The sequence below is a fragment of the Capsicum annuum genome, chromosome 7 (genome assembly GCF_002878395.1).
Source record: "Capsicum annuum cultivar UCD-10X-F1 chromosome 7, UCD10Xv1.1, whole genome shotgun sequence".
NCBI lineage: Eukaryota > Viridiplantae > Streptophyta > Magnoliopsida > Solanales > Solanaceae > Capsicum > Capsicum annuum.
The window spans coordinates 6,644,795-6,660,053 of record NC_061117.1 but is presented as its reverse complement, the minus strand read 5'-3'; the positions used below and the strand labels follow the sequence as shown (position 1 = coordinate 6,660,053).

The window sequence follows — 15,259 nt, the reverse complement described above, 5'->3', positions numbered from 1 at the left end:
TTCTCTTAAGAAAATTCAACTCATAAAATCCATTAGAATTCAATGAAAATGATGATGAAAATGAACCATTAGATGATGAAGAAGAGCCATTAATGTTGGTGAATTATCTGTATATTTTTCAATATGGCAAAAGGGGCGCTGGAGATGGAGATTATTCTATTGATGTGGAGTTTTATGTTCATGGTGTGTCAAGGTTTTTTTTTTTTTTTTGATAATTGATCTGTAAAAGCTTCTTTTGACTGATGAAGAAAATATTGTGACTGCTTTTGACAATTCTTGGCATTTTGAGTCCAAATTTACCATTCTTGAATAGAAATGTAATCTTTATGTATTTTGTGTTTGTGAGGTGTCAAAAGTTTTCTTCCTTTTTTGATAATTGATCTATAAAGATTAATTCTTTAAAAATGTTTTTGGACTGATGAAGAAAATGGTATGACTGATTTTTGATCATTCTTGGCATATATTTTATAAATTTTTCTACAATTTATAAAAGAATTTTATTTAATTAAATTTATTTTTAATATTTAATTAAAATGACATGGAATTTAATGTAATACCTAAAAATGACGTGGAAGGTGACGTGATAAACATGGGCGCTGACGTGGCGGATGACATGGGAAGAGTGTGTTACACTCACCAAAAAGGGATTTAAAATATTGTTTTTTAGTGGGTTCAGGGGTCCAAATGACAAACATGTAAGTAGAAGTGTCCAACTTACAAAACGGACAGAGTAGAAGGTTCCATAAGAGCATTTTGCCTTGTTTAAATAATGAAGATTAATATAATAATTACATTTAATATCTTTTGAGTGTGTAAAGATGGAAAATTTATTTATTAAACCTAATCTTTACCAAAAATATTTTTAAAAGTCAATCGACATTAATCTATTATTTGTAAATTGCAACAAAATAATACAATGATAGAGACATCAAAATAATACAATTAAATCTAATCTTTACACACAAAAAATTTTTCAAAGTCGTTCGACACTCATCTACCACCTGTAAACAATAACAAAATAATATGATAATAGAGATATCAAAATAATACAACTAAACTTAATCTTTATATAAAAAAATAATTCAAAGTCGACCAACATTTATCTATCACCTATAAACTGCAAAAAAAAAAAAAAATACGATAAAAGTGATATAAAAACAATACAAATAAACTTAAATTTTACACACAAAAATTTCTCAAACCCAATCGAGATTCCTATACGAACTGTAAACTACCACAAAATAACAAACTAATAGAGATATTATAATAATACAACTAAACCTAACCTTTACCTAAATTTTTGTCAAAGCCGACCCACATTCATCTAGCATTTGTAAATTAAAATAAAATGATAAAATAATAAAGATATCAAAACAATACAATTACCTAAATTTACACAAGAAATTCTTCAAAGCCAACCGACATTCATCTACGACCTGTAAACTATACAAAAAAATATAATAGTGATCACAAACTTCGATTGTGATCCAACTAATTCTTGTCTGAGCGAAAAATTTTAATCCTAAAGAATGATTTTGAATGAAAACAAAGAAGATATATATATACACACATGTTGAATTCTATTATATTGAGAAAAACAGTGAAGAAGTTGAGGCTTAGAAAATCAAGCATTCACCAATCTAGACAGGTAATCAAATCAAGTTAGATGAACATCAATCATATTCTCCCAATAGGCAAACCAGTTTGTTCTCTAGTTTAACGTACATCTCAATGTATTTCCTTAATAAAGTCCTACTTTAGGAGTATTTTTCTAATTGACTAGTAGAAAAGAAAATATTAATTAATTCTCCTATCATATGTTTTAGGAAGTCTTGTAGAAAGAAAAATATTAATTAATTCTCTTACCATATATTTTAGGAGTCCCATATATTTTAAGAAGTTTAGTTAATATAATAAAAAATAATTAAATAATAAATTAAAAAAATAGTGAAAAGACAGTTTTGTCTAAAGAAGAGTCTTCTAATGAGGGTAAAAAGTTCAAATCACTTTTCTAAAGGTCTTCACAGTTTTAATATATTATAGATATAGATTTTGTGATAAACAATAGAGATTGTAATTTGGTCCTCACAATCTTCAATATCAAAAGATTACTATGTGTATTTTCCTACTTGGTGGGAATATATTGAGTATGTTGTTGTCGGATTACTATGTGTATCTACTTCTATAGTGAATTTTTGATTTACATTCACAAACTAAATTTAAGAAAATCAATTTTCATTTTAGAGTAAAGAATCCAGTAACTCCCTGAATTATGACTAAATTTGCTACGACACGCTCCAAATTCACAAGGGTCCTATTACCCCCCTGAACTTAATTTTATTGTATTTTGGTCACCTTTGGTAGCTGATGTGGAACCTTTTTGGCTAATGTGGCATCTTTGACGTAGGCTCTATTTTTATGTAATAAAGGTTCTATGTCAGAATAAAAGGGTGACAAAAATATGCTAAAATTGAGTTCGGGGGTAATAGGACCCATGTGAAGTTGGAGTTTGTCGTAGCAACTTTGGCCATAGTTCGAGGGGTACTGGATACTTACCTCTTATTTTTATAATTAATAACAGAGGTGACTCACGGGTAAAGCTTGTGTTTTAGGCCCCAAAAATTTCAAGGCCTCAAAAAATTTTAGTTGTTTGTTTTATAATAAACACACCCTTTAACTTGGCCTCAGATCACATCTATGACCTTAAACTTTGGGTGCGCACAAGTAGACACTTAAACTTGTATAAAGTTGAATAAGTAGCCGCAAATGTCTTATGTGGTGTCCTACATGGACAATTCTTGTCCTATACATGTATTATGCTACATAGAACATGTGTGTCTACTTGTTCAACTTTATACAAATTTAAGTGCCTACTTGTGCACACCCAAAGTTGGAGGTCATAGATGTGATTTGAGGCCAAGTTAAAGGACATATTTATGTGTTATGCCTTTTAATTTTTTTTCTTGACAATATTGAATATAGTAGAAAAAACTATCACCATTCAATAGAAATATTTTAAAATTTTGAATTAAACTACTCAAATCTTAATAATAATAAATAATATATTTACGATAACATTCAAGGTAATATATTAAAAATGCATGATTAATGTATTATTACCTTGAATCGATTCTTACTATTTTAAATAATATTACTGTTGAAACACGTGATATGTCTTAGTTTGTTATCTATTATCCTAGTTTATATGACCTGTTGGCAGTATATTTCTATTTCTTAGGTGTAGTTTTATTTCAAGAGTTTGATTTGCAGTAGGAAACTGAGTAGAATATTTTATCTTTAACTGTTTAGCAATTGTTTAGCTATCGGTTACGTTGGTTCCTATTTTTCTTCACTTAGTCGTTGTAACTCACTTGTATAAAGAGAACTTGCAGCGATACAATAAAAATACACTTGCTCGATTCTTTTGTTATTTTCTCTGTCTTTTTACTGAATATTTTGAAACATTTGGTATCCAAGCTAGAAAGAGAGTTCCTTAGATCGAGTGTGAGTGTTGGGTACTGCTTATTGAGCGTTTCTTCAGCAGTACTATTGCAACAACAAAATGATGGACTCTAAAAACTTTGTTCAGCCCGCTATCCCCTACTTCAATGGTCATTACGACTATTGGATCATGTTGATGGAGAATTTACTTAGGTCCAAGCAATTTGGGCCAGTTGTTAGTATTGGTGTGCAAAAGCCAGCGACTGGTACTGCTTTGTCAGAAGCACAAAAAAGCAGAGTTGGACAATCTAAGGTTAAAGGATCTCAAGGAATTATCTTTTTTCAAGCTATTGTTCGTTCTACTTGAAACTATTCTTTGCAAGGATACTTCTAAACAAATATGAGATTCCACGAAGAGGAAGTATTAGGGAACGACAAAGGCAAAAATGGCATTATTGCAAACACTTCGCACCGATTTTAAGACTTTACGGATGAAGATGGGCGAATCAATCTCAAATTACTTCTCAAGGACTATGGCAATAATAAATAAGATGTGAATTCAAGGTGAAAAGCTGGATGATGTCACCATTATTGAAAAGATCCACCACTCCATGACATCAAAAGATACAAATGAGCTTTCAATTGATGAATTACAGAGTTCGTTGTTGATTCATGAGCAAAAAATGAATTGACAAAGTAGTGATGAACAAGCTATATTTTCTCATCCAACTACCATCCTTCGAATGGTGGTGGTCAGGGAAGAGGAAAAGGAAACAATTTTGATGATAGGAGGCACTCATATCAGAAATTTGAAGAAAAATATTCAAATTCTCAAGGAAGGGGAAGAAATCTTGACAACAACAATTCAGGTCATTGTAAGTCGAAGTCAGTAAACAAGTCAAAGGTTGAATGCTACAGATGTCACAGGTATGGTCACTATAAATCAGAATGTAGAACTAACTTAAATAGAGATAGTGGAAGGCAGTCTAATTTTACAGAAAATGAAGAAGAGATCTCCTTGTTAATGGCCTATCAAGAGAAGAAGCAAGTGACAGAGGAAATTCAGCAGAATATCTGGTGCTTAGACACTGGTTGTAGCAATCATATGTGCAGAAACAAGTCAGCTTTCTCCACATTAGGTGAGTCGTATCGAGAATTTTTGAAGTTCGGGAATAATTCAAAAGTTCCAGCCATGGGAAGAGGACAGGTTGTAAAACAAGAGACAGTATTTGAGAATTTTTCTTCTTTGTATATTCCTTACTAATCACATTTATTTATACAATCTAATAGAATGAAAAAGAACCTTCTCTTGTAAGCTAAACAATAAAAATAAAGGAACTTCTATTCTAATCTAATTAATGAAAAAAATCATTCAACTATAGTTGGCCTTATAGACACCTAATTTTATCCCTCCCGAAGTCCAATTTTATCTATTTTTAGCTCACCTTACTATGCACCCTTATTCATGTGATTATATCCCACAAAAATACAAAAATATAAAAATAACAACCTTTAACAAAATCCCTAACAAATTTTATCTTATTTTAATTTTATTCTAATCAACTTACACATCTCATACTCTACCTCTACCCCCACTTCACTACCCTACCCCACATTTTTTTTCCAACGGAAATACTTACACTGCTACAAAATTGAAAAGAAAGGGGACCCACATTATCATCACATACTCACATTCATCCCTCATATAAAACTCCACATAAGGAATACAGAGAAAGGACAGATGGAGAATAGTAAGCACAACTTCCATTTTCCACATACACAACAATTCCACAAACACACAGAACACCCCTCTTCATATACTCCCAATTTCTATTCACTAACAGAGCACACCACTCCATCATCAATACGCACTCTATTTTTGGAAGAAGACGGAAAAAAGGATTTTTCATTGGAGGATCCTTCTTCATTCATAAACACAGGTACACAGAGAGTCCAGAAAAGGAGCCCATCTTCTATTCTATACAAAAAATCACATACACACGCACAGAAAGGAGAAATCAAAAGAAATAGGGGAAGCTTGCGATTTCCGGTGATAAACAGCGAAGCCTGTACGAGATTTGTCGTTCTTCTTGAGTTTTTCTGGTGAACCTTTCAGCGGAAGTAGTTCACAAGTCATTTTCTGCTCAGGTCAGTCCCAACTTCTGGTTAGATTTGAATGGAAAATAACACAGTCACTGGAGTCCGACATTTTTTCCGTCAGTTTTTGCCTTCGTAGCTCACCGGAGCTCAGATTTGGATTGGTTTTGTTAGTTCTCTATTAGATTTCGGGGACTTTGGTTTCTTTGGCTCGCGATTTATTTCTGATGTCGTGCTTTTTAGGGGGGTTTCGATACCGGGCTGGTGTCATTCATCTCGAGACTTTCTATTGACTCCCAAATCTGTCAGGGTTGGATTTTTCTCATTGATTTGGTTTGCTCGTTGTTGGGGTTTTTGTTCGAGGATTTTGGTCTCGGATTTCTTTATTATTGATGAAAACATGTTTCATTGAGGTCTATTTCTTTAATCCATTCTCTTTTCATTATCTTGATTTGTGGATGTTATGATTATGTGTTTGAATCTTGATTGTGTATTGGTGGATGTTGAATTTGAACTTAAAAACTTGACTTGATAATCGAAGCATGTGTTAATCATTGGTTAATGGATTTGGGGAATGGAAATTGATAAAAGTGAAGGCATATTTGTTTTTTATTCATTATTAGCAGCTTAATTCAGAATAAGTATGAATGTTGTTGAAATCGATAGTATCATGATAGGTCAAACGGGATAGGCAAATGGTAGACTTGGGCAGGCAAATTTAGAATTTGTGGATTGTTGGGTAATGTGGAATATTTGTTGAATAATTCTCCTTTTCTCGCATTTGTAAATATATTCATTTAGTCAGGGAATGCCCCGTGGTCATTTATATTCATTCACTCACTGGGTAATGCCCCAAGGTATCTTGTATTCGAAAGATGTTCGTGATCAAGACCCGAGGCATCGGGTAAAGATTGGAGTGTAGTTTAGGATTAGTATAGGTTTACTTTTTAGTACCCTTTTTTTATTTCGGATTGTAATAATCGGACTGGACACTATAATTTTAGATTTGTTTTGTTTGTTTGTTTGATCGATTATTTTTTGTGTTTTTTTTTGTGTGGTTTATACATTTGTAATGTCAAATTAGCCGATATGCTCTACCAAGCGACCGTGGTCGAACTACGGGATCGAGGGGTGCCTAACACCTTTCCCTCGGTCAATAGAATTTCTTAGCCAGAATCTCTATTCGTAAACTAGTTTTAAAGAGTCAAATCGTTTTGAAAAGGATTTTCCAAAGGTGACTTGGCACACCGGATTATGCCTAGTGACGATCTTGAGTTTTGAATATCAATAATCCTCTTTGGGAAAAATTTACAATCTTTTGTCACTTTAATAATAAAAAACCTTTCAAACGTAAATTTAATCTCTTTGGTTAAAAAAGGGGGTGTGACAGGCCTATGTTCTTGTTTGCTGTTGAATTGATGTTGGGTCGCCTATATGTCCCAACTGTTAGCCCAAATGTTCATTTCGTCTTTCCATAAAGTGAGAGTGAGGGTAAGATAATGAAGATGAACCATCATGATTTCTAACATCCCCTCAAGTTGGATGGGAAAGATGTGATACCCAACTTGCACAATTCTGATAGTGAGGAGGTCCGACAAGGGATTTGGTGAAGATGTCGGCGAGTTAGTCTTGGGGTGCGAGTGGGCGTCAATTTTTGGCCAATTTTAATTAAAATAATTAAAAAAATAAAAATAATATTAAAATTTTAAAAAAAAAGAGTTCTTTTTTTCACTCCATCTTTTTAAATTTAAAAATATTTTTAAAAATTTAAAAATATTTTTAAAAATAAAAAAAAAATTCCCTCTACACCCCACCCCAGCCCGTCCCCACCCCCACACCCCACCCAGCCCTATCCTACTCCACCCCCAGCCCCCACCCTACCCCAACACCCGTTCACCCCTTCCTTTAGATGGAACAAAAGAAAGAGATTAATCCTGAGAGATATTATTGACGAATAAAGTGACAGTCAAGTTCAACATGCTTCGTATGCTCATGAAGAACTAGATTTTGAGCTATATGTAGGGTTGCTTGACTATTGTAGTGAACTTGAATAGGAAGAGGGGGAGGAATGGATAGTTCAGTAAGCAATCTTATTATCCAGGTCAGTTTCATAACTAATCTCCTCATTGATCGATATTCAGCCTCTATAGATGAAAGGGAAATGGAAGATTGTTTCTTCGATTTCGAGGAGACTGGTGAACCTCCCAAGCTTATAAAAATCCACTTACTGACCTTCGTGCAGTACGGTAAGAGGCCTAGTCAGCATCACAATAAGCAGCGAGAGAGAAGAAGGGTAAAGCTCTAGAAAGATATCCTGATTCAGATATGCTTTTACGTAACTTATGACTCATAATCCTGTTTGGAAATGTTCAATGACAGGATGTTGCATAAATTGACTGAGAGTCAAAACAACAAAACACAGGTCCAGTCAAGTGTAAGTCAAATAATTGATTTTACCAATAAGATGCCTGTAAAGTGTAGGATCTGACATGGAATTTTTTGAATCTGCAGAGAACTTGACGAAGGATCTAACGAAGAAGAAGCTGGAGAAAAGTGTGAAACATCAAATTCATTGATTAAATCTAAGGTATATTTCACTTGACTCATTATGATTCCCTGTTCTTCCCGCAAAATTTTCATTCCTAAAAATTAATGCAGTAAGTTGAAATCCTTAATTTTAAACTCTGTATGAAGAAACTCCTTAAGGTTATGTATCTTATCAGTAGCATCCCCTGTAATCAAAATATCATCGATATAGATAGCTACGATAGATACAAGCTTTCCTGATTGTTTAAAGAATAAGGAATAATAATTAAGGGAGGCTGTATAACCTTTGAAGTTTAGGGCTCCGGCAAGTCTGGCATACCATTTCCTTGAGGCTTTCTTTAATCCATAGAGTGAATTTTTAAGTTGACAAACCATATTATGTTGAGGAGTTTCCATTCCTGCAGAGAATTTCATATAGATCTCTTTTTGCAAAGTTCCTTGAAAGAAGGAATTATTCACATCATATTGTGATATTTCCCATTTCTTTTTGGCTGCAAGTGCTAGCAAACATCTTATGGTGGTCATTTTGACCACTGGGGAAAAAGTCTCATTGAAATCAATTCCCTCTTGCTAAATATCACCTCTGATTACTAAGCGTGCCTTTAGCACTTCAAGAGATCCATGTGTATGTTGTTTTACTTTATAGATCCACTTACAAGGCAATGCCTTTCTACCTTGTGAAAAATGGACAACGTCCCAAGTCTGATTGAGTATTAAAGCATCAATCTCATCCTGTATTGCCTTCACCCAACTTGGATATGTACATGCCTGAGAGTAACTGCTGGGTTCAATGATGGAAGGGAACAAAATGTAGTATAGTTTGGTTCGGTGTGGAAAGAGTAAAAACTGATAGACATGTTTAGTAGGAGTAGCAAAATAAGATTCAGTCACATCACTAAGATAAATAGTGTTGCAGATATAGTCTTTGAGATCTTCTAAGAAGAGGTAGGGGTTGTGAAACATCTTGTTCTGAAGGAAAAGATGGTGTGACAGTTGGAGCAGAAAAATTAGAATGATCAAGAGTTGATTCAGAAAGGTTAGAAGGTGGTAAGTTGGAATCTGGTTCAACAGGGTTAGAAGGAATACGGGATGCTGGAGTAAAATAATAGTCTTCTTCTGGATAAATAGGAAAAGTAGGAGTAGGGATATGTGAATCATCAGAAGCAAAAGGAAACACATGCTCTACAAAATGAATATCTTTTGACACAATAAATTTCCTAGAAGCCAGGTCAAGAAGTTTGTACCCTTTTGAATAACTTGGGTATGCTAAGAAGATACACCTAATGGCTCTAGGATCAAGTTTACTCCTTCCATAAGATAAAGTGTTAGCAAAGCATTGGCAACAAAAACATCTTAATAATTGATAAAAAGGTGCTTTTCCAAATAGAATATCATAAGGTGTTTTACCTTAAAGAACTTTGGAAGGCATCTTGTTGATTATAAATATGGCAGTGAGTATACACTCATCCCAATAGATCATAGAAACTCTAGATTGAAACATCAAAGCCCCAACACTATCAAGCAAGTGTCTGTGCTTCCTTTCAGCTACCCTATTTGGCTGTGGGGTAGCAACACAATATGTCTGGTGTATGATTCCTTGAGATGTTAAAATATTTGATGGCTCTATACTCCTACCCAAATCCATTGCATTATCAGATCTGATAATCTTTACCTTTTTGTGAAACTTTCTTTCAGCTATTTTCAATAAATATTGAATAACAAAATATGCATTACTTTTAGTTGCTAGCAAGTATGTCCAGGTCCTTTTACTGTATTCATCTACTATAGTCAAGAAATACCTGTAATTTTTATGAGTAGGTGACATGTAGGGACCCCAAGTGTCTATATGAAACAGATCAAAAATGGATTGAGAAGTAACTTGATTGTTAGGAAAAGGTAATCTAGCTTGCCTAGATAAGGGATAGATTTCACAATGACAATCATAATTAGAAGAGATTGTAAGGAAATAGACATTTTTCATTGATAAATAAGACAAATGCCTAAGTCTTATATGCCATAACTGTACATTAGAATTAATATTGAAATAGACTGGAAAACAATGTGAAACTGAATTGGGACTAGAAATAGTACTGCCAAAGTTAGAAAAGACTTTAGAATCCTTGTAAATCTCTTGGTTCCCACTAGACTCTTTATTAATAATTTTAAGCAAGTATAGACCTTCCTTCACTTCCCCACAAGCTTGAGGCCTCTTTATTAAAGGGTCCTATAAGACATAACTATTAGAAGTGAAGAATAGAGATACTTGTATTGGACATTAAATTTATGAACTAACAGCAGATTGTATCTGAAACTTGAAACATAAAGAATATTATGCAATATGAGGTTATTAGAAATTAGAAAACTTCCTACGTGAGTCATAAGGATGAACTGAGAGTTGGGAAAATTAAAGTTAAGAGGAATTTTAAGGGTTGACACCGAAAGAAAAGAACTAAAGTTATAACACATGTGCTCAGAAGAACTTGAGTCTATTATCCATGTTCTAGAATTAAGGACTGAAAGATAAGTTCCAATATATTTAAGCACAGTACCATCAACTATATTAGTATTTATTTCATATCCCTTACTCATAGATGATACCCCTGTTGATTTCTGATTTTCGATTTGAATGAAATGCTTGAATTGTTCTTTGGTGAAATGTTGATTGATCAAATCCATGTCAATCATATGCTCATTGTCACCTTCTTCTCCAGCATAACAATGTTTTCTCTAATCTGAGCCTGTCTACCACTATTGTTAGTGAACTGAAAATCTTCAGAAAAACCATGTAACCTGAAGTAATCATCATCAATATGTCCAGTCTTACCACAAAGATCATAGGACACATTAAGATTATACTTCTTGTTAACCCTAAATTTCTTTTGTTACTAGTTTGTCCTTGTGTATTTAGGTAATTGCTGATGATTGTTCATCTTTGGATAATTGAATAATCTAGTTCAAAAATTAGGCATAGCACCAAGGGTTTTTTGTACTTTCTTGCCAAATTTTTTTTGATTCACGTTGCTTATCATAAGGAAGAAGAATCAGTTGGGATCAAGCCACTCATATAAGGTTCTCTCTAATTTTCATCTTATAAAATCAGAGAGTAAGCAACATTTATGTTAGGCTGAGGGTTCATTATTAAGATGTTTCCTCTTGCCTAAGCATACACATCATTTAGACCCATAAAAAATTGTATAAGTTTCTCATATTCAACGGACTTTTCTAGCTTCAATTTACCTTCACAGTTACACACACAGCTGTACTTATTAGACTTGAGAGATTCCATCTTATTCCAGAGTCTTTTAAGTTTAGTGAAATATCCTGCAATGTCATTGTTTCCTTGAACTAACCTATTTAGTTCTTTTTGCAGTTTAAATAATTTAGCTCCATTAGATTGTCCAAATCTATGCTCTAGACTCATCAATAAATCTTTAGCAGTCCTAGAGTATATCACACTATCAGCAATATCCTTGGAAAGAGAGTTAAGGAGCCAAGATGTTACCATGTCATTGCATCTGCTCCAAGATTGCATACCTGGAGATTGAGCCTCTGGTGAAACATCAACACCAGTGATAAAACCAATCTTGTTTATGGCTGACAGTGCTATAAGCACTAATCTCTTCTATCCTTGATAACCTTTTTCATAAATGGAATGTTAACCAAGGTCATTACAGGTGAATATGAAGAGTGACGATAATAAACATGAGTGGAATCCATAGCTGGTGGAGTTCTGGTGGTAAACCAGAAAATGCTAAAGAAGTAGTGACTCTATCCGCCATTATAGAGATAGGTCAGATGAAGGAAATTGATAATCAAGAAGATGATTTATATGCAATGACCTACTGTTCTGGTACCATGTAAAACAAGAGACAATATTTGAGAATTTTTCTTCTCTGTAAATTCCTTGACAATCACATTTATTTATACAAGCTAATGGAATGAAAAAGAACCTTATCTTCTAAGCTAAACAATAAAAATAAAAAGAAGAAGCTTCTCTTCTAAGATAAAAAATAAAAATAAAGGAACCTTTTATTCTAAGCTAATCAATAAAAGAAATCATTCAGCTGTCGTTGGCCCATGTTCTTGTTTGCTGCTGCATTGCTGTTGGGCCGCCTATGTGTCCCAACTGTTAGCCCAAATGTTCATTTCATCTTTCCATAGAGTGAGAGAGAGGGTGAGATGGTGAATATGAACCATCATGATTTCTAACACAGGTAACAATTCAAACTAAAAGGGATATTGCTCAAATAATCTCTGATGTCCCTTATGTTTCAGAGGTGACATCAAATCTTTTGAGTCTCAGTCAGTTGCAACAGAAAGGGTATGAGATTGTCATTAAAAATGGAATTTGTCAGATTCAAGATGACAATTTTGGCTTAATTGCACAAGTTAAAATGACTGCAAATAGAATGTTTCCTCTCTATCTCAATAATATACAACAATCATACTACTTAGAAAAATAAAGAGATGATGCTTGGTTGTGGTATTTTCGATTTGGGCATCTGAATTTTGTTGGATTAAGAACCTTGCAACAGAAGAATATTGTGATTGGTCTTCCTAAAATTTTATCTCCATTTGAAATTTATAAAGAGTGTATGGTTAGCACGCAGTTTTGCAGTTGTTTTCCACAAGAGGTTACATGGAGAGCAAAGAAGACACTTGAACTTGTCCATTATGATACTTGTGGACCAATAACACTTTTTAATGGAGGTAAAAGCTACATAATTGCCTTCATTAATGATTTTAATCAAAAAAGTTGGGTATACTTTTTGCAGGTAAAATATGAATCTTTTAAGAGCTTTAAAGTACCTGTTGAAAAAGAGATTGGCAGTCCAATAAAAGTTCTTCATTCAGATCGTGGGAGAGAATATAACTCACATGAATTTATAAATTTTTGTGAGCTTTATGGAATCAAGAGGCAACTTACAGCAGCCTACTCGCCCCAACAAAATAGAGTCTCTGATAGGAAAAATTGCACTATAATGAACATAGTGCAGAGCATTTTGACAAGCAGTTGTGTTTCTAGAAGTTTTTAGCTTGAAGCAGTCAATAGGAGTATTCACATCCCAAATAGATGCCCCACATTTGCAGTAAAAATATTACTCCAGAGGAAGCATGGAGAGGAAAGCTACCAGTCGTAGGTCACTTCAGAATATTTGAGTGCATTGCATATGCCCATATTCCTGATCAAAAGAGAAAGAAGCTAGACGACAAGGAAGAAAAATGTATTTTTCTCGGTGTTAGTGATCAATCAAAATCTTTCAAGCTTTATAATCCTAACACTAAGAAAATATTGATTAGTTGGGATGTCATTTTTGATGAAAATTAGTTTTGGTCGTGGAATAAAAATTCCCCGGGAGAACAAATTCCAGTTTTCCTTGATGAAGAATATAGTAAAGAAGCAATTCAACCACAACAAGAAGTTCCAATAGTTGCCCAAGACTATAATCCTAAAGTTCTGAAATTTCACCAGTTATGGGAGAGCAGATATTCACGTGCCCCTCGTATTCGAAAAAGGCCAACATGGATGACAAATTATGAAGTAAGAGGAATTGATCAATCTGAATATTATCTCACTCATTTTTCTCTATTTTCAGATTATGATCCAACAAATTTTGAAAGTGCTGTCAAAGATGAAAAATGGCGATGTAGACACATAATTTTATCCCGTCAAAAATATTTCTTATTCCGATATCACACAATTTAACCCCATTTTTATAATTTTTCCTAAGAAAATAAATAACCACCTCATCTTTTACTTATTTATGTATTTATTTTTGTTTTTGTTTTGTTTTATCCAAATAACAAGTCATAACAAACTTTGTCCCATTCTAATATTCCAGCAACCCACCCAAGCAAAAATGGACGCCTAACCTCTACCTCTCCAATTAAAAAGCAACACCTCACCTCTCACCTAACCACCCCATACCCCTACCCTTACCCTACCCCACGTAACCCCTCCCTTTTCTTGGCCATAAAGAAATACACAATATACATAAGGACACCACCTCAAGGGGGGCCCACGGTAATAAAGAGAAGGGACACAGATCACTGAGGGTCTTCTTCATTATTGGTATATACACTAACAGCTTCCAAAAAAAATGGAGAAGCAGAGATAGGCACAAACAACACTAGAGAGACTCGATCCTTTTCATCCCCATTTTTTCTTCTTGACAACAACACATACTATTCACCCTTCTTCTCCATCCATACACACACAAACTAGTGAAAGAAAAAAAAAACTGGGATCATCTTCTTCTCTTCAAAGCACAGACAAACCTTTAGATAGAAGATAAAATGGAGGGGGTTCGAGATCAGTCAGAAGAGAAAGCAGTAAATCAGCAATTTTAGTGTGTTTTGGGCAAGATCTTTGCTGTAACTTTATCCAACATGTGTCGATTTGTTAGACCGATCCCGAAATCGTTGAAACCTCTTCGTTTCTTATGACTTCCAAGCGAATCCGACCTAAAAACATTGAATTGCGCCAATGTCCATCTTTACCCGCTATTTCGGCTGTCACTGGAGCTCGCCGAAGCTCGGTCCAAGTTAAGTTTCAATTATCTGTCAGGTGGTTGGGGTTTTTGGGTTTGTCTATTTTTGGGTTCGTTGTTGATATCGAGTTTTGAGGTTTCGTGATCAAATTGCGTCATAGTTCATGGTTGGGTTTTGTATAACAAAGTTTGTCTCACTGGTTTTGAAGCTATCCGATTAGCTTTTCTTTATACCGAGTTGGATTCATCGGAATCGAGGTTTCCTATTCGAGATTCCAAGTACGGATCTTTTTTAACATTATTATCAATCGAAATCGACTATCAAAAGGTCCAATTCTATTCGTTTCCTCTTCTACTATATTGTTTACTATGCTTTGGTGTTTTTGGATTAAGTTTTGCGTGTTGCTTGATACTTGTTGGTGATGAGTGCATGTTGCCTTGATTTGGAGTTGGTTTCCTTGATCATGAGTTGTACATTGAAATTATATCTTGTTTGAAAAGTAAAATTGATTGCATGGGGTTGGAATTGAGAAATTGATTAAAAGGGTGAATTTAGATTAACTTTAGTTTACTTTTGTTTGTTTAAATTCGGAATGAGCATAAATATTGTAGAAACGTGGTAGAATTATGATATGTTGAAATAGATAGGCAAACGTAGGTTGGGTAGGCAAAGTTTAGAATTT

At 34.0% G+C, this 15,259-nt stretch overlaps 1 long non-coding RNA gene across 2 annotated transcripts; it reads left to right on the top strand.

Annotated features, from left to right (window-relative positions):
- The first annotated feature begins 5,154 nt into the window (after positions 1–5,154).
- On the top strand, positions 5,155–14,946 carry LOC107877666. 2 transcript variants are annotated; one of them, XR_007057570.1, is made up of 5 exons: positions 5,155–5,589; positions 7,680–7,831; positions 7,918–7,972; positions 8,050–8,125; positions 11,760–14,946. It is a non-coding gene; the product is annotated as an uncharacterized LOC107877666 (long non-coding RNA). The 2 variants fall into 2 exon arrangements; XR_007057571.1 differs by lacking the exon at positions 7,680–7,831.
- Positions 14,947–15,259: the final 313 nt, after the last annotated feature.